Source organism: Choloepus didactylus, chromosome 8, assembly GCF_015220235.1.
Source record: "Choloepus didactylus isolate mChoDid1 chromosome 8, mChoDid1.pri, whole genome shotgun sequence".
In the NCBI taxonomy this organism is placed as follows: domain Eukaryota; kingdom Metazoa; phylum Chordata; class Mammalia; order Pilosa; family Megalonychidae; genus Choloepus; species Choloepus didactylus.
Window position 1 is genome coordinate 34,993,593 of NC_051314.1, and position 19,340 is coordinate 35,012,932.

General features: G+C 40.7%; 1 protein-coding gene across 3 annotated transcripts in view; it reads left to right on the forward strand.

Moving 5' to 3' along the window:
• TMCC3 (transmembrane and coiled-coil domain family 3) overlaps positions 1-19,340 on the forward strand; it is a 69,260-nt gene that overhangs the window by 20,594 nt on the left and 29,326 nt on the right. Inside the window, exon 1 of one of the 3 annotated variants that reach the window (XM_037846384.1) lies at positions 10,116-10,693. The exons of the other annotated variants lie outside the window; for them this stretch is intronic. The gene's annotated coding sequence lies outside the window, so the exon portion shown is untranslated. Of the gene's footprint in view, positions 1-10,115; positions 10,694-19,340 lie in introns of those variants that run through there. 3 annotated transcript variants of the gene reach the window in all.

A 19,340-nucleotide genomic window follows, 5' to 3' on the forward strand; every position in this document is an offset into this window, starting at 1 on the left:
TTAAAGACCTTGAAAGACAAAATAACTTGCCCAGGGTCGGGCTGTCTTGTCGTTTGGGCTTTTTGGAAAAAAATTATAAGAAATAACAAAACCTTGTTGTGTTGGTTTTTCCTTTTTTTTTAATAACAGCTTTATTGAGATACAATTCTCACACCATATGATCCATTCATTTAAAGTGCACAATACAATACAGTGGTTTTTAGAATATTCACAGAGTTGTGCAATAATCATCACAATCAATTTTAGAACATTTTTATCACCCCAAAAAGAAACTCCAAACCCTTTGGCAGGTACTCCCCATTCCCCACCCCCAGTATTCCCAGCCCTAGGCAACCACTAATCTATTCGCTGTTTATGGATTTGCCTATTCTGGACATTTCATATAAATGGAATTAATACAAAATGTGGTATTTTGTGCCTGTCTTGTTTCACTTAACATAGTGTTTTCAGGGTTCATCCATGTTAAAGCATGTATTAGTACTTCATTTTTTTTAAATCAGTGTTTGTTGTGGTAACATATATCACAAATTACTTTTTAACCATTTATAATTGTAAAATTCATTGATATTAATTTCATTCACAATGACCATCATCACCATCCACTATCAAAACTTTTTCATCTCCCTCAACAGAAACTCTGTACCAATTAAGTACTTTATTCTTTTTACTGCTGAACAATATTCTATTTTATGGATATACCACATTTTATTTATCCCTTCATTAGCTGATGGATTTGGGGGTTGTTTCCACTTTTTTAGCTATTATGAATAAAACTGTTAACATAGGTTTTTATGTGGACATCGGTTTTCATTTCTCTTGGGTATATACCTAGGTGTGGAATTGTTAGGTCATATCTTCCATAAACCTTTTGAGGAACTGTCAAACTCTTTTCCGCAGCAGCTGTGCCATTTTACCTCCCCAACAGCAGAACATGACGGTTCTGATTTCTCCACATTTGTTATCTGTCTTTTGATTCTAGTCATCCTATTGGATGTGAAGCAATATCTCATTATGGTTTTGTGTTGATTTTAAAATTTTCTTTTAATGAAAGTAGTTGTAGTCTTATATGAGGAAATAGGTAAAATATTCTTTGCTGACAGGCAGGTTTGATTAATAATGTGACTTTAAAATTAACTTCCATGCTTTTGCTGTCTTCCTTCTTACTACTAGTCATTTCTTGAAGCTGTATGTCAGAAAGCATGGTTGGAGTAACTGTCCGTGAGCTCACCGACTTGGCTTTTACTTTTTTGCTAAAATTGCATAAGAACAGGCACCTAGAGCTTCATGGTCCTCCCCACCCTAAGGCCATGGTTGGAAGGCTTTGAGCAGCCACAGCCGCCGGTGGGGTGTCTCAGGTGTATGGCCCCGGTGTCGCCTCAGGGAAGCCACCAGGGCATGCACTCGTGATTCTTCTAAGAGGTGGCTGCTGCCGTGCAGATGGAGTAGTGGTTTTAAGTGGGTACTGCCAGAAGTGTCCCCTTGTCCCAGTAAAGATGGACTCTGTGCCGTCTTGACAGAGTAGCTCCACAGGCTGTGAATTTTTTTTAAAGAACAAGGAGCCTGACAAAATTCATAGCACCTGTGAGACCAGAAATAAATGTTGGTTGAATGAACGCATAGCTCTGGCTTTGGGAGCCTGATGCTGCTGTAACGTGAGAGTTTGAGCAAGTTGCTTAATCTCTCTGAGCCTTGGTCCCTCAGCCACGGAACAGAGAGGGAAGCACCCCTGTTGCGTGGTTCTCATGATGATCTACGAGTCCAGCTCCTGGTAGGCACTCAGCAAATGTTCATTCTCTTCCCTTCAGTAGCTCTGCTATTAATCTCCAGGTATGACAGAACACAGGGTCGATTGTACTGTTCAGAATAGCTTTTCTTTACAGAGACATAATGAACTCTTGGCAAAAATTAAGTATCGGTGGAAATGAATGTTGCAATTTGGTAGCTGCTGATTGACACGTGTTTGCTAAACTCATTTTTCAGGAAGCCTGCCTAGAGGGAAAAAAGTGGAAGAAATCCTAAGAATATTTTTTTCCTCTTTCCCAGATATTTATTATAATATCATTGTAAGGTTCCAGTTGAAATTTTTTTTATAAAACTTTGGTTAGCTTTGGCTCAGAGCTCAAGTTAGTCTTCATGAAAGCTTTAACTTCAGTGGATACAAAAGGGTTGGGTCCTGTATGGAGTCTCTTTGCCTTAATTTTTTTTTTATTTTATTTTATTTTTTTTTTAAGAAAGGGCTGGTCTTTTGGTCACTAGGTCTTTTTTTTAGATCTGCAGGAAAGTCATAGTAGCAGGCTTGATGTCTAATTGGGTTCCATAGCAACAAAGGGTTGTGACTTTATTAGGGGAGTCAAACATGTCAAGAAAGATAAAAATCAAAGTGTGGAAAATGTCCAACCATATAAAAATATTTTGTGGACTGTGTGCCCTGAAATGAAAAGGCTTCCCTAGTCGGCATCAGTCTTCATTAGGTCATAGGGATCAGTGCCTGTTTCCAAAAAAAAATCTGCCTGCATCATTGCTTTTATTCATTCATTGATCCTTTTTTGCATCTTAGCATATTTTTAAAAAATTCGAAACGGTAATGATAAGAACCTAACCAGAGATGATTCTGCTTTCAAAGGTAGAATAAAAATTTAGCACATTCTTTGTGGAACTGACTGCAGCTGTAAATTGTGAGACCGTGTAGGAGGGCCAATTAGAGGCAATTATAACTCAATTGAACTCTCCCTGAATTAAAGCTTGCTGTGTGCTTTCCAAGATGGGAGTTTTTGTTTCCCATCAATGTTTCTCGTTGATGGGTTTAGAGATACTGGTTCCAGGCAGGAGTGTGGACTCCTGTGGGAGCTGTTCTCTTTCTCTCTCCCAGCAGCAAGGTGCAGGCTGTTCTTAAACCATGGACAGTAGTTTATAGTACAGTTATAAAAATGTGCTTTCATCAGTTATAACAAATGTACCACACCAATGGTACATGGTGTTAATGATAGGATGGTATATGGGAATTCTTTATTTTAAGCATGCTTGTTCTGTAAACATACTTCTCTGATTTAAAAAAAAAAAAAACAAAACCTGACAGCTTGTGATGATCAGACTTCTTTTGCTAAAGGTTTTAATATTTGGCCAAGAAATGGTAGGATCTGAGGATTTTGAATCATCCTCTGTGTTCGTCTTTCACCTGGTTCTAATTGTGTGGGCCTGTGCTTATTTTTCTATCAGACGTGCTGTTCTCCTTCTACTGATTTTGAAAGTGAAAGACTCCAAAGGGCAAGTTGATGTTGGACAGCTTTACAGCATCAACCAGCCGTTTAAAGCCATGGCACGTCCTGATATGCCCGCTGGGTTCCGACTTCATTAGTCACTTACTTACGGCCTGATCATAGTGAATCAGAAACTACAGATTCTCGGGCCCTCATGATTAAACATAATAAAAAGGAAGGCGTTAGCTCATCTGGTTTCAGGTCTCCGAACTATCATTAATCAGCTGGAAGTCCTTGGGTAAATTACTTAACTTCTTGGGCTTCAGTTTCATTATCTTAAAATGAAGCATTTGACCTGTATTTGGGAGTTTCCCAACCTTCCTTGTTTATAAAAATAACCTGGATCTTCGGTTTAAAGCACAAATTTCCTGGGGCCTTTCCCTTAGAGGTTCTGATTCAGTACCTGCAAGGTGGGGCAAGGATGATAGGGGCCCAAGGTGACCTTACAATCGGATGTTTGAGAACTACCAGTCTGCGCAGTGGTTATCAAACTTTATTTGGACCTAAGAATGGGGCGAGGTTGGGGGTGGTAGTGGTGTCTGTCAGTGCATTTTCCCAGGGGCCATCGCAGAGATTCTGATTTGGTTGGCCTAGCAGCAGCTGGGAATCAGGTAATTGTGTTAATTGCGTTGCAGCCGCAGCTTGAGAAGTACTGGTTTCAGCTGCCGGTAGCTCCCTTCTAGTCCCAGAGAGACTTCTGCATATTCCTTCACTTCTTCAAATGAGCCAGAAGAGTTTTGTTAGAAGGAGGCCTGATGGTTCTGCTTGCCCCCAATGCTAGCTCTAAACTCCGGATCAATGTCTGAAAAAGTTACTTATTTTTAAATCAGGGAGTAGTGCAATATCGATAGAATTTTCTTCTCTACGCTGTGTTCTTTCCTTTGGATAAGACAGTGTTTGCTAAGCACAGTTACTTCTGGCGTGCATAAGGCAGTACCAGCATGGTAGGAATTACCCCGGGGAGCTTGTTGAATAATCTATAATTTGAGCTCCAGACCCAAAGATTCAGTAAATCTTGCATAGGCCCTGGGCCCCAGTCTGTTTTTGTTTGTTTATCAGAGGGGTTTTGTGGGCTTTTTTTTCTTCTTCCTCTTTTTAAGGTTTTGACAAAGATTGTAGGTTCCTCTTCTCTAAAACCTGCCCCAATTTCCAGAGTAAGACTAACTTGAAGTGTAAACACATGTTCAGCACATGGGTGATGGTTAAATAAAATCACTTAGATAATAGAAGAGTCTGTAACACATACAACAGTTACCTTAGAGAAAAAAACCTGATCTTCTGAGAGTCTAAGATAAGGATGCCTAAAGTTTATGATTAAATCATTAACTGTAAGAGTAAGCACATTTTAGTGTATATCTGCTCTACAGTTTCTATTTGCACCTCATTTTCGATTTGTTCTTTAACAAAGATTAAACAACATTGTTAAATGAAATGTTTAGATGATCAGCATAAACCTAAATTGTGAATCTTCTCTTTTTTCCCCCTATTAACCAGCTTAATTTTAAAAAGTGCAAGTTCATAGGAAAAAAAAAATCCCTTACTAAAGGTGATAAAGGCCCTCCATCCAACTTATTCTTTTCCCCTGAGATATGCACTATTGTTTTCTATGTATCTTTACAGAAAAATTCTCTGCACAAAATGTATATCTCCATTATTTACTTAATCAGACCCCCAATGATATATAATTTTCCAGTGTGGGATTTTTTCCCCTATGATTGTTTTGCTTTGCAAAATTATTTTGAATATCTTTGTACATTTTTTTCTGTCATCATGGATAAATAAATTTCTAAAAGCAAAATTATTGGATCAGGGGTCTGTATATATTTTAAATAAGGATAGTTATGGACAAATTGTCCCCTCAAGGGTTTCCCTAGTTTACTGGGTGAGACTTTTATCTTCAAAAGGCTTCCCTGGCCCACGTGGTTTGGATCCAGCAAGCAAACTGCTAGCTACCTGCTAACCTTGCCTATTTAAACAAATCCTGAGGTGCACTTCAGGGCCTCTGGGTGAACGTATTGAGTGAGGTATCTCATGAGAAAGAGAAGAATTTAAAAAGGTATCTAAGATGTTAACAGACAAAACTAGAGAATGGCTTAGCTGATAAAGGAAACTAACCCTAAATTTGAACAGAGAGTGCTTTGGATTACATGAGGACACAGAACCCGAATTGGGCTCTGAAGAAAGCAAGGCAACCCTGGTGCATAATGTGGATTAGTGAGAATTATCATGCTCTAGATCACCCTATCACCGTGATAGGGCAGTTTGGGGTAAAGCATTATGGTAGTGAGTTGCTCTTCATGTTAAACAGTGCCTCGAATGTGAGTCAGGTTGTAGGCTTGTGTGTGTGTGCATGTGTGTTTTAGTTAGCTAATACTGCCAGAATGCAAAACACCAGAGATGGATTGGCTTTTATAAAAGGGGGTTTATTTGGTTACACAGTTACAGTCTTAAGGCCACAAAGTGTCCAAGGTAACACATCAGCAATTGGGTACCTTCACTGGAGGATGGCCAATGGTGTCCAGAAAACCTGTTAGCTGGGAAGACACATGGCGGTATCTGCTTTCAAGTTCTGGTTTCAAAATGGCTTTCTCCCAGGATGTTCCTCTCTAGGCTGCAGTTCCTCAAAAATGTCACTCTTAGTTGCACTTGTGGTATTTGTCCTCTCTTAGCTTCTCCGGAGCAAAAGTCTGCTTTCAACAACCGTCTTCAAACTCTCTCTCATTTGCAGCTCCTGTGCTTTCTTCAAGGTGTCCCTCTTGGCTGTAGCACCTCTTCAAAATGTCACTCACAGCTGCACTGAGTTCCTTCTGTTTGTCAGCTCATTTATATGGCTCCACTGATCAAGGCCCACCCTGAATGGGTGAGGCCACGCCTCCGTGGAAATATCTCATCAGAGTTATCACCTACAGTTGGGTGGGGCGCATTTTCATGCAAACAACCTAATGCAAATGTTCCAACTTAATCCCCACTAATATGTCTGCCCCACAAGACTGCATCAAAGAATATGGCTTTTTCTGGGGGACACAATACATTCAAACCAGCACAATGTGTATGTGTCTGTTTAATGTGTATTTCAAGGTAATAGTTAAATCAGAAGAATTACACCTCAGTGTGGCCTCTCTCTGGTGGCTTCAGCTCCTCAGTGTCTGGGGAATAACTAATAAAATGGGAGCCAGCAGGTGCAGCCATCACCAGCCTTCATTTTGCCCCTTCCTGGCAGCAGGATAGGAGATCTTATAGACATAAAAACTTAAGTCTCCTCAAGTCTAGAAAGACCAGCTATGGCAGGGAACAATTGGGAGGTATCTTGGGTCTGTGTCAGTGAGGAGTCAAAATCTTAGAAGTTGGCCAAGAGGGACAGGCAGGCATATTGTGAGTTTAAAGGGAGACACCCAGAGTCCAGAAAATCTAGGAGCAGTGAGAACTCCAGATTGGGGTGAGGCGTGTGAGGGAGCGGGTGCATGCTCCTCTCAGCCCTTAGCCATTGCAGCGCACTCTCAAAGCACCCGGCTGTGCTTGAGCCACGTTTGTCTCCAGGTTGAAGACAGCCAAGAATAAGAGACGTCTTGAACATTTTTAGCGCTAAAGGGAATCAAGCTCCACGTTTAATTAAAAGAATTAAATGAGCCAAACAATGAGAGAGCTTTAGGTGGTCGTGAATGTATTTTAGCAAGTAAGGTGGAGATGAAATAAAATATCCAGTGACCAAGATATTTTCCAGCTAGGAAGGTAGCCATATAAATAGGCAAGACAAGTTAGAGCCCAAATTTGAAGGCAAACTCAGGAAAAAAAGGAGCACACTTTGGCTATGTGGAATTGAATTATGTAGGTCATAGTGGTCAGCCTGATTTTTAAATCTTATTGTAGTTTGAAAATTATAAATAAGCCCAACACATCTAGCCAAAAAAAAAGTGTTTATTTTTTATATACAGAGTGTACTATTGACTTAACATTTGCTTTAAGGCAAGATCCATTTGCTAGAATTTATTATTTAACATTTATTTAAGACCTTTACTTGAACTGTGCCAGGGGATAGAGGCTATGGAATATTAACTTCAGTAGATGCTCTTCTTCTTAAATATTACAGTATACTGTAGTTTTGCACAAAGAGTGGGGTTCTGTTACCTTGACTAAACTTTATGAGATTTGACAAAACTCTCATTTCAAAACCCCACTGCCCTTTTTTCCTTCCACCCCAACCCACACCCCCTCCCCCGACACAGATAAATCAATGCCATCATCTATAGTACATTCTTGAGATCTTCGCATTAGCTATTAATGTCAAGGGTGGAAAACCCCCAGTTCCCTGGACCATTCTGGCCTGAGTTTTTCATATGAGCTGTGGCAATTCAAATATTTGAGAACCTGTGCATACAAGAAACATCTAAAGGGATTTAAAGATGAATGACTGATGGTAAGAAAGCTCATAATCTGTTGGAGGAGCTAAGTAGTCCTGTTATTTTAATACAAAACAGTATATGATCAAAAAAGAACAAGAGAAACTTGCTAGATGTTGTCTGTGTCAGGCATGACATCAGGTTCTTTTCTGATCTCGTTAGACCCCAGGAGGAATTTTCTCAGAGGAGAGTAAAGTCTCAGAAATTTAATTTGCATGCCCAAGGTCATACAGCTACGAAGCAACAGAGCTGGGATTTGATCGGGTCTGCATGACCATAAAGTTCATGCATACCCTCCCAATAAAGTGCCCCAAGGCAAAAGTTCAAAGTGCAGAGGAAGTTTGGAGGGGGGCAGAGTTCAAACCAAGCAGAAACGAGTAAATGGGTTCCATCTGTGTGCCAAATCTCATCAACTGGGAGTAGCTGCCTGTAAGGAAGATGTGTTGAGAAGGACACTGAGGCAGTATCTGTCCTCCTTACAGCAACTGATTAAGGATGCCCGCCCTGCCCAAGAACTGGCCAGTGGAGTCACCCCTCATCACTTGTTGGCCATCCCTCTGTTGGTGCTGTTTTCACTTCTGTGAAAGGTTATGAAAATGCATAGCTTACAAATTGTTAAGAGCAACAGGGGATGATTGTGTTTTGCATGTCAGTCTCTAGCTGTCTCTTTATAGTTCTCTGACCTTTCTACCCTTTTCTTAAACCCTTGAACACCCCCCTTCATTTTCTTTTCCTTCTCTATTCTCTAGGTCCCCATACGCCTACTAACTTCTTTTTTTTTTACTGTCATTGAGAAATGAGTATATTTTTATAATTATTTTAATTGGTTTTGATATATTCTTAATTAAGGCTCTTCTTTTACATTATCCTTAGTCATATTTCTCTTTTTTCTCTGAGGTCAGTGATATGCAATAGAAAGTTCCCAATCTTTGGTACAATGTTACTGGTTTTGCTTCTGGTCTAATGTTACTTTTTTTTTTTTTTTTTTTTAATTTTTAGAAAAAAGAACAATAAATAAACATCCTGCTCCAAGGTCATTCAAAAGACATGGTGGAGCCCAGGCAGAATATATGTCTACTGGGTTATTTACCAGAGTATTCTACCATTTGGGATTGAACACAGAATTCTGAAACTATGTAGAAAATAACACAAGTGTTGGGAGACTTGGGTTCTAGAACTAACCATTAATCAGTTCTGTCCTTAATCAATAATATTCCTTGTATTTGTTCAGTTTATAATGCGCTTTCCTAAAAACCTTGGGCAATATATAGCCAGGACACTTCTTCTCCTCCCTCTTCAGCCCTCTTGACAGCATTTAATGCTGTTGGACCCTTTCTGCCTTAAGAAAGCAATCTCTGTCCCCTCGGTGTCTGTGATCTGTACTTCTACTCACATCATCTCTGGGCTTTCCCATGGTGGTCTCTTGTAGGTTCTCTTCTTCCCCTGCCTTACTGCCATTAAATATGGGCTCTTCCGGATTTTGACTTAAACACTTCTCACCCTTACCTTGTGTGACTTCATCTCCTCTGGAGGCTTCACCTTTGACCTGTCACTGGTGGGCCCCAATTCTGTTTGTTCAGCCCCTTTTTCTCCTTGAGCTTTGATCCTGTGTACTCAACTGTCCTCTGGACATCAGTGCTTAAACGACCTGCAAGAAACTCAAATAGTTCTGAATTCCTCCTCCACCCCAAATCTCCTCTTCCTCCTACTTCTCATTTGCCTTTCTTGTGAACTATCTTAACCCCCCAGAAAGAATGAAAGAAAGTGGGAGTTTTCCTTGACTTTTCTTTCTTAACTCCACATCCAGTAGGTGTCAAGTCCCTTTGAGCCTGCCTCCCTCACAAACCTCAAACACTCTTCTCTCCTTTCCTGTTACCTCTCTATGTCCAACCTTCTGCCTTAGGTTATCACAGCAGGCTCCAGTCTTCTCCATCAAAAATGCATTTTCCATCCTGCTTTCTCAGGACTGGTCTGAAACAGGGATCTGATCATCCTAATCCTCAACATAACTGTTGTATTCCTTAGTGGCTGCCACGTGGATTATGGAATGAAATCCACATACCTTTTTAGCATGATTTTACTGGGATCCTCATGGTCTGAGCCCCATCTGCTGTCCCAGTTCTTCCCCTGCCTTGTTTGTCTCTCACGGTATCATCCAAGCCTTTATATACTATCTGGCTAACTGATTACCTGCCACTCTTACGACAAGTCTCTCTCTTGCTGCTTTACACCAACTTTGTCTACTCTCCCTTGGCTCTCCCCTCCCTCTTGGCTGCCCCACCCTGGTGCTCCCTCAGCACCATGTCCTGCTCTTCTGGCACTTACCAGTGGCTGTTATTGTTTCTCTCCCCCTTACACTAGACCCGGAGGGGGCTATGTCTGTTTGCGTCTCCAGCACGCCTCGCTGTGCCTGACACTCAGAGGCACCCAAGGAGCATCTGTCTAATGAATGAATCAACAGAGAATAGCATCTCCTGACTTTGTTCTGCTTTTGAGCCCCTTCCCTTCCAAGACATTCCAACTGACCACTTGTTCACCCTGCCGTCATTCATGTTTGTGCTTCCTGTGCCCAGCTCACTGCTTCTCGCTTACTTTGCCCAAACGGGGTTTGTTGAGCCCGTTTCCTTGCCAGTAAACCAGGAATGCCAGGCTGAATGTCCTCAAAGGTTCTCGTGCCATCCCAGAGTTGTGTGATAACAGGATTCCCTGCTAGTCTGCCTCCCTGCAAAGATATAGAATGTGTATCTTTTCTGCTAGCAGCACAAAGGGTGCATTTGTACAGCAGAAATGTTGAATACAGTGTATTATTGCTGGCAGTTGTACTGGTTGCAGCACAGGGCGTGGAGTTTCTCTGAGACAAACATGGGAATGCCCAGAGATAATGTGAGCAGTATCTCCAAAGTCCAGGGTGAGTCATGCGGTAGATACTGTTGGAATATCTAGCCCGGCCTCCTTGCAGACATATTCATTGCCTTTTGGGCAGGAGGCTGAGCTGGCTGCCAGTGCTGGTCTGCTCCCTGATTTGTTGTGTGGCTGTTGGTAAGTATTGTCCCCCTCTCCCGTTTTAGTCAGAGTGTGTAAACTATGTGTTGTAGACTTTTGTGATAATTAATATCCAATGAGATGCTTTAGAGAAATACACATTATTTTTGGGCTGTTAGTAGTTATCTTTGTGCTTTCCCAAATCACTCCCTAATTTCTCAGTGGGTTTCTGGGTATTTAAATTGGCTGACCTACCTAATGAATTGCCCAACTCCTTGTGTTTGGCCCTTCAGAAATGTAAATCGACGTCTGTGATTTAAGAGATGAACAAATATCAAGGTTTGAGTGTGCCAGCTACTGGCTGGAAAAGATCTCCTCCCAGCTTCCACTGTGAGTTTGAAAGTAATCCCGGGTTTAATGAGGCTGAGCTGGAGTTCCGTGTTGTACTTTAATCTGGGTTTAACCAGGCTGAGTTGGAATCCCACAGTCTTTCACAAGTGGGTATCTTTGAGTCCTTCCTTTCTTGGAAATTAGAGACTCTGTAAAACTGACTGTATGGCTGTGTCAGCCTCTGTCAGCTCCCCAGGAGGAAGAAAAGTGTGGTAGCTGCCTCAGAGCCGTGGGTTGGGAGAGGAGCGGCAGTGGGGGGATATAATATGCATCTGGGAGGAATCACTTCTCCCCAGGGACTCCCAGACTGGACACCCCATGGTGAGGGATGCAGGACTCCTTGCAGGGGCGGAGAAAGTTCCTTTTCAGGGGAACACAAGCCCATATGAGCTGCTTAATCTCAGGGAAAATCTGAATTTTACTTGTGGTTTTGTGTGTGTGTGTGTGTGTGTGTGTGTGTGTGTGTCTCAAAGCCATGGAAGACTTCTGTATATTGTCACAAAATAAATATAATCTTTCCTGGACATTAAAGTAGTTGAACATATTTATTAATTCAGATCATTTTTTCCCAATTAATCCAGAATCAAAGGTTCATCCAGAATGTCACAGAGGAGAGCTTACTGATGATAGCAATCCCCAGCTTTTAGAAATTGAAATAATCAGGGTCGGAGAAGTGGAAAGTTGGAGTTTGCTGCTTACTGTTGGAACCTTTCTTTCATTAAAAAAAAAAAAATGGAGGGGCCAGTTGTTAGATAGCAACGCATCTTATAAACTTGCAGTATGGTGAGAATAACAGTTGCAGAGATTGACATGCAGGGTTTCAGTCTAAATGAAAGGGAAAATTGCCACTCAGACTGCTAGAGCACTGCTTGTGAAACAACCACAGCTGCCTTCCATGCGAGGCGGATCAGACGGACACGGAGGGTCTTCTCGCAACCGCTGGTCGTCGGACTGTTCTGGAGAAGCCCCCTTCATGCTGGCCAGGCTAGGGCTTCCTCACTGACACCCATCCAGCAGAGGGAGGGGAAATACCCCCTCGCGCCCCCAGGCCTAAGGTGCAAGGGTGAGTTGTTTGCAGGCTGCCAGGACTTAATCTGTAGCCTGGGGGGATTACGGGGTTTCGTCCTGACCATGTCCTGCACACCCCGTCGCACCCCTGGTAGGAACCAGTGAGGATAAGGACCCAGGAGGACTAAGTCAGGACCTGTTGCAGGGGTAGCCCGAGGGCCTTTGAGTCCAGGCTACACTTTCAAGTAGTGCCTCAAATTTAGATTTTTAACATTATCTCCTAAGAGAGCAGTAAGATCGAAAGACGACATTCTTCATTGTCCATCTTAGACATTCATACCCATTTCGTGCGTTTTACTGTGCAATTTATTCCATTGTCTTTATTTTTAACATGTTTGTAAATAGTGAAATACTATACATAGAAGATACTCTGTTTTAAAAAATAACAGTTAAACCCAGGATGAGAAATTGAACTTGACCCTGTGACCCTCTTTCCTGGTTGCACATGCCTCCCCCACAATCCCCCAGCACAGCACCATGCCCTTGCTGTTTTCACTGTCATTTTGCTACCACCTGTGTGTTTGTATGTAAACAAGGGTTTACATGCGTTTGACCTTTATGAAGTGGAATTCATCCTGTGTGTGTGTTCTTCTGTGACTTCCGTCTTTTGAGATTTATCCATGTTGATCCCTGTAGCTGTGGTTCATTTTCACTCCACTGTATGAATACACACTATATATAATATATGCATGTGTGTTTGTGTGTATTCTATTATCTGTAGACCTTTGGGTTCACTCCACCGTATGAATACACACTATATATATTATATACATATGTGTCTGTATGTATTCTATTATCTGTAACCTTTGGGTTATTTATTTATTTGCTGTTGCGAACAATACTGCTATTTCTAGGGGCACTTTTAGGGGAAGTGCATGTGCAAATGCCAAACAGATTTTAAAAGTAGTTGTGTCACTTTATACAACTTCAAGCTTGCCCCATTATGGGACCATACTGTTTTCTCACACCACATTGTGAATTGAATGTTTTTAATAAATCCTGATTGTCTGGTGAATAGGACAATTGTTGCCATGTATTTTTATGTTTTAAAAATTAGTTAAGGGTTGGGCAAGATGGCGACATAGAGAGGAGTGGAAGCTAAGTAGTCCCCCTGGAACAACTACAAAAAACCAGAAACAACTAGTAAATAATCCAGAATAACTGCGGGGGGACATACGAGACCATCCACTCATCATATACCAACCTGAATTGGGAGGAATGCCTGAGAACACAGCATAAAATCTGTAAGTAAAACCTGCAGATCCAAGTCATGAGACCCCCTCCCCCATAGCCCGAGCTGCAAAGCCTCATGGTGCCAGAGAGAAGCTCTCTCCCAGCAAGCGAATATAGCTCAGCTGAGCTCCAACTGGGGTTTTAAGTAGCGAGTGTGAACTGCTCACTACAGGTCCGAATCCCCAAAAAACAGACAGAGACTTTGGGTGATGACTGACCTTGGAGAGCCGGAGGATCCCCTTGGACTGGGTCTGAAGGGGACTATCTGTTTCTTTTCCGGCTCAGTGGCGAAAGCCCCAGTCATTTTCAGTTTCCAGGGCTGTGACTCCGGGAAGGGTAGAGACAGCACAAGCAGAGAGAGAGACCATTGAAATGCTAATGACCTCCCCCTAGGGGGTCTGTCTTCTCTAGGAGGAAAGGGGTGGGGCCCTTTCCATTCAGAACCAGACCCCAGAGCCTGGGGGAACACGGCCATACCTCCTCACACCAATCAAGAATTATAGGCTAACAGGCATCACCTGCTGGGCAGAAAAGCACAGTGACCTGAGGCATCAAAGGCTGGAGCAATTTTCTAAGACACACCCACAGGGAACCAGATACTGAATATTTCTTCCCTCTGGGACCTGAGCCTGTTCTGGTCTGGGAAAACCTGATTTGGATAACCAAGGAAACCATGCCTAGACAACAGAAAATTACAACCTACACTAAGGAAAACAAAGTTATGGCCCAGTCAAAGGAACAAACATACACTTCAACTGAGATACAGGAATTTAAAGTAATGCTAAATCAAATCAAAAAGTTTGGAGAAGATATTGCAAAAGAGATAGAGGCTGTAAAGGAAACACTGGGCATATATACGGCAGAAATCAAAAGTTCAAAAAAACAACCAGTAGAATCTATGGAAATGAAAGGCACAACACAAGAGATGAAAGACACAATGGAAACATACAGCAGCAGATCTCAAGAGGCAGAAGAAAACAGTCAGGAACTGGAGAACAAAACACCTGAAAGCCTACATGCAAAGGAGCAGATGGAGCAAAGAATGAAAAAATATGAGCAACGTCTCCGGGAACTTAAGGATGAAACAAAGTACAATAATGTACGTATCATTGGTGTCCCAGAAGGAGAAGAGAAGGGAAAAGGGGAAGAAGCAATAATAGAGGAAATAATTAATGAAAATTTCCCATCTCTTATGAAAGACATAAAATTACAGATCCAAGAAGCACAGCGTACTCCAAACAGAAGAGATCTGAATAGGCCTACGTCAAGACACTTAATAATCAGATTATCAAATGTCAGAGACAAAGAGAGAATCCTGAAAGCAGCAAGAGAAAAGCGATCCATTACATACAAAGGAAGCTTAATAAGACTATGTGCGGATCTCTCAGCAGAAACCATGGAGGCAAGAAGGAAGTAGTGTGATATATTTAAGATACTGAAAGAGAAAAACCGCCAACCAAGAATCCTATATCCAGCAAAGCTTTCCTTCAAATATGAGGGAGAGCTCAAAATATTTTCTGCCAAACAGACAATGAGAGACTTTGTGAACAAGACACCCGCCCTACAGGAAATACTAAAAGGAGCACTGCAGAGTGATAGAAGACAGGAGTGAGTGGTTTGGAACACAATTTTCGAGATGGTAGTACAACAATGTAAGTACACTGAACAAAGGTAACTATGAATACAGTTGATAGAGGAAGGTGGGGAGCATGTGAGACACCACAAGAAAGGAGGAAAAATCTGTTCTAGTTAGCTAATGCTGCGGAATGCAAAACACCAGAGATGGATTGGCTTTTATAAAAAGGGGGTTTATTTAGCTACACAGTTACAGTCTTAAGGCCATAAAGTGTCCAAGATAACACATCAGTAATCGGGTACCTTCACCGGAGGATGGCCAATGGCGTCTGGAAAACCTCTGTTAGCTGGGAAGGCACGTGGCTGGTGTCTGCTCCAAAGTTCTGGTTTCAAAATGGCTTTCTCCCAGGATGCTCCTCTCTAGCAAGCTTGCTCCTCTTCAAAACGTCACTCACTGGGACTGTGTAACTTGGTGAAATCTAGAGTGTTCAACAATTGTGATAAAATGTACAAATATGTTCTTTTAACGAGGGAGAACAAGCAAATGTCAACCTTGCAAGGTGTAAAAAATGGGGAGGCATTGGGGGAGGGATGCAATCAACATAAACTAGAGACTGTAACTAATAGAATCATTGTATTATGCTCCCTTTTATGTAACAAAAGTGATATACCAAGGTAAATGCAGATAAGAGGGGGAGATAGGGGAGACATGTTAGACACTTGACATTGGTGGTATTGTCTGATTCTTTATTCTACTTTGATTTAAGGTTATTTTTCCTTTTGCTGCTTCCTAGCTGTCATTTTTTTTTCCTCTTCCTTTTGCCTCTCTACCTTCTTTGACTCTCCCTCCTGCTTTGTGGAAGAAATGTAGATGCCCTTATATAGATAGTGGTGAAGGTGGTGAACACATAAATATATGACCATACAGAGAACCATCGATTATTTACTTATGATGGAATGTATGGTGAGTGAACAAAACCATATTAAAAAAAAAAAAAAAATGGGTTGATGACAAAACCTCGAGGGCAATATACTGAGTGAAATAAGCCAGACACATAAGGACAATTATAATATGTAAACTCACAGACATGAAATATAAGGTACTAAGATATAGGATGAGGCTTAAGAATGGGGAATGGTTGCTTAGTATGAGCAGAATGTTCAATTAGGATGAACTTAAATGTTTGGAAATGAACAGGGCTGTTGGTAGCAAGATGTGAGAATAACTAACAGTGCTGAATGGTATGTGAATGAGGTGGAAAGGGGAAGCTCAGAGTCATATATGTCACCAGAAGGAAAGTTGGAGGTCAAGAGACAGGAATGCATAAAACTGAATCCTATGGTGGGCAATGTCCATGATCAACTGTACAAATACTAGAAATCACTTCCATGAACCAGAACAAATGTATGACAATACAATTAGAAGTTAATAATAGAGGGGTATATAGGGAAGAAATATATACCTATTGCAAACTATATACTACAGTTAGTAGTATTTCAACATTTTTTCATAAACAGTAACAAATGTACTATACCAATACTAGGAGTCAACAATTGAGGGGGGTTGGTTAGGGATAGGGGAGGATTAGAGTGTCCTTTTCTTTTTTTCTTTTTTCATCTTTCACTTTATTTCTTGTCTGGAGTAATGAAAAGTTTCTAAAAATTGAACAAAAATTAAGTGTGGTGATGGATGCACAGCTGTATGAGGGTACCCAGGGGCAAGTGATTGTACACTTTGGATCTTTGGATAATTGTATGGTACCTGAACAATCTCAATAAAAATAAAAAAAAAAAAAATAAGTTAAATGCAAACATTTCAAAAATTATCAGTTTTTGTAATCTGATTTTGGCATTGCTTCATTTTAATATAAATTCTAGCCCTTCAGAAAAATAGAGTGAAGTCATCTGTCTTGGCTTCTGAGAAACTTCAACCTTAAGGAAAGCAATAATAAACTTTTTAAAGGAGATAGTGTTATTGCTTTCTTTAGTTGTTACAGAAACCATTTTTGAAGGGTAAAACCAAACTTTAAAACCTGAGAATCAAAACTAAAGCAATCTAGCCTTCAGGAGTCACATGAGCTATATGCAAACAGTAGGTGTTCAACTGCAGTGAACAGAGTCTATCCAGACTGCCCTCGGTCTGTTTCTGTGACTGTTCTGAGGGAAGAGCCCGTCTGAGAAACGTCATTGCCCATTCAAAGCTGTGGTCATTGAGAAACCCATTACTCAATAGAAATGCTATGCAGTTTCCGTGAGAAGATAGTGTTTTGTGAAGATTTATTAAGAAGGAGATATAACAGTAGTATACAGTATTTCTTTTATGGGATTTTCATTTGAAAACATTTATGACTTGGCAACTCTGGCTTTTTTTTTTTTTTTTTTTTTTTCTGGTAGAACTGCCTCTTAAGACATGGTTTTACTTCCTTAGGAAATTGAAATTTTAAAAACTCTTGCCAGTAGGGAGTTCTTTTGAAAAAAATAATCACATAAATTAAGTCAAGTTAGAGTTACAAAAATGCTTATATCCTGGATACTGAGGCCAATTTTTTGCTGCTATTAGCAAAAACATGGCTCCATAGAGGAAATAAAGAAGTATCTTGAATGTGCTAATGAGATTTTGCAAATATTTGTTTATTAGTCTCACTTTGAGGATGCAGGCCTTAATGAATTTTAAAAATATGTATGAAAATAATAAGTTGAATAAACTCTACTAAGAAGAGAACATTAAACAAAAAGTGGGTCTCTCTGTCTCCAGATTCCCAGTCCTGCTCTGCAGAGGTAACTGCCAACAATTTCTAAAATGCCTTCCAGAAACTTCCCGTAGAAATAGAGTACACTTGTACATATTTCTGTAAACTTCACCCCTTTTTTGAAGCCCAAATGAGCATATTGTATAGGCATAGATCTGCGTTTTGTTTTTCTCCCTTGACAGTTTGTCATAGATAGCTTTCCATGGTAGCTCATTTAGTACACCTCCATAAATAATGGCTGTATTGTTTTCCATTGCACTATAATTTTTTAAGTGGTTCCATATTGATAAGTCTCTCTGCCATTTCCAGAATTTTTCTGTCAATTGGGGAATTTAAAACGTATTTATAAAGCTATTGCTCATTTTTCATTTACAACTTGAATCTTTAGCATCCAAATCATCACATTAAAGAGTCATTAGAATTTCTCCTTAGAGTTTATCATAAATCCTAGTGATTTTTCAGAGGTAGATATGATGAAGGATAGAACATTTGTACCTGAGAGCTTGAATGAAGTTTTAGAGAAAGAACTTTTTTCCCTCCTAGTTGATGTTTTATAGAGGATATGGTGGGGCGGGGAGCCTGGGCCAAGGGAAGTGACAAGATTGAACATCTGGAGAGATGAGCTCTCGCTCTGGCTTTGTTGCTCACTAGCTCTGTGGCCTGGCTATAGGCAGGCAAGTTGTTTAAATGTCATCCTTGATCTGGACAGAGTTCACCTGGATCTTGGGCCATTTGATCTCGGATGGTGAGTGCAAAATCTTGAAAACCTTGAGAGACAGGTTTGGGTCAGACCTGGAGGACCTTAAATTCCAACATAAGGAATTCAGCCCTCATCCTGTAGGTAGTCTGTGTGGTGACTGTTGAGAGGGGCAGCCTGGAGACAGTGAGATGAATTAGGAAATCATTGCAGTGGTCCAGATGTATAGTATAAAAGACCTAGACCAGGGACGTGTCAGGTGTTGGACAGAAAAGGGTCAGGTGTTATAGAGAATATCAGGAAAAAAAAGGGGAGCTTAGTTGTTTGGAAGGCAAGGGAGAGGCAAAATTCAGTGATGAGGCCTGAAGACTGAATGAATGCCTGTCACTTGCACAGTGTGAAATTCAGAAAAGACTTGTTATACTTCCAGATAATCATATCCCAGGTAGTGACAGGAGCAGTTGGAAAGATTTACTGAAATTTCTGTTGTAAGATGCTACGTAAGTGGAAGGTAAATGATGTTGCCCAAATCTGCTTGTCATTTAGTTCTTTTCTAATTCTTGTCTTGGTTCCCTTGAAGGATGTGCCCCATCGTAAAATAAACATACTCTTGCCTCTGTTTAGATATGATTGAACACTTTGAGTCAGTCCTATAATATGAAGTATATACTCAACTATTGTTGACTATGTCTTTATCAAGGATGCACAGCAATCAAGCAGAGTGTTGCTCTGACAAAGGGATTGTGATACTTACAGTTGGATTTACAAATGCTTTCTTAATAAACCATCAGTCATAACATCTAAAGTAATTAATGACACCAGCAGGATCATAAAGTATAACTATCAAAAGGAGTTGAATTCATCAAATTCAGGCTAATACCTCGGTCTGAAGGAGGTTTCATAATATTCTCAGTTGGTGAATCTTAAATGAATGGTTCTCCATATTTTGAAATGCTGAGTAAGGTAGGTGGACTCAGTTGAATTAATTAAG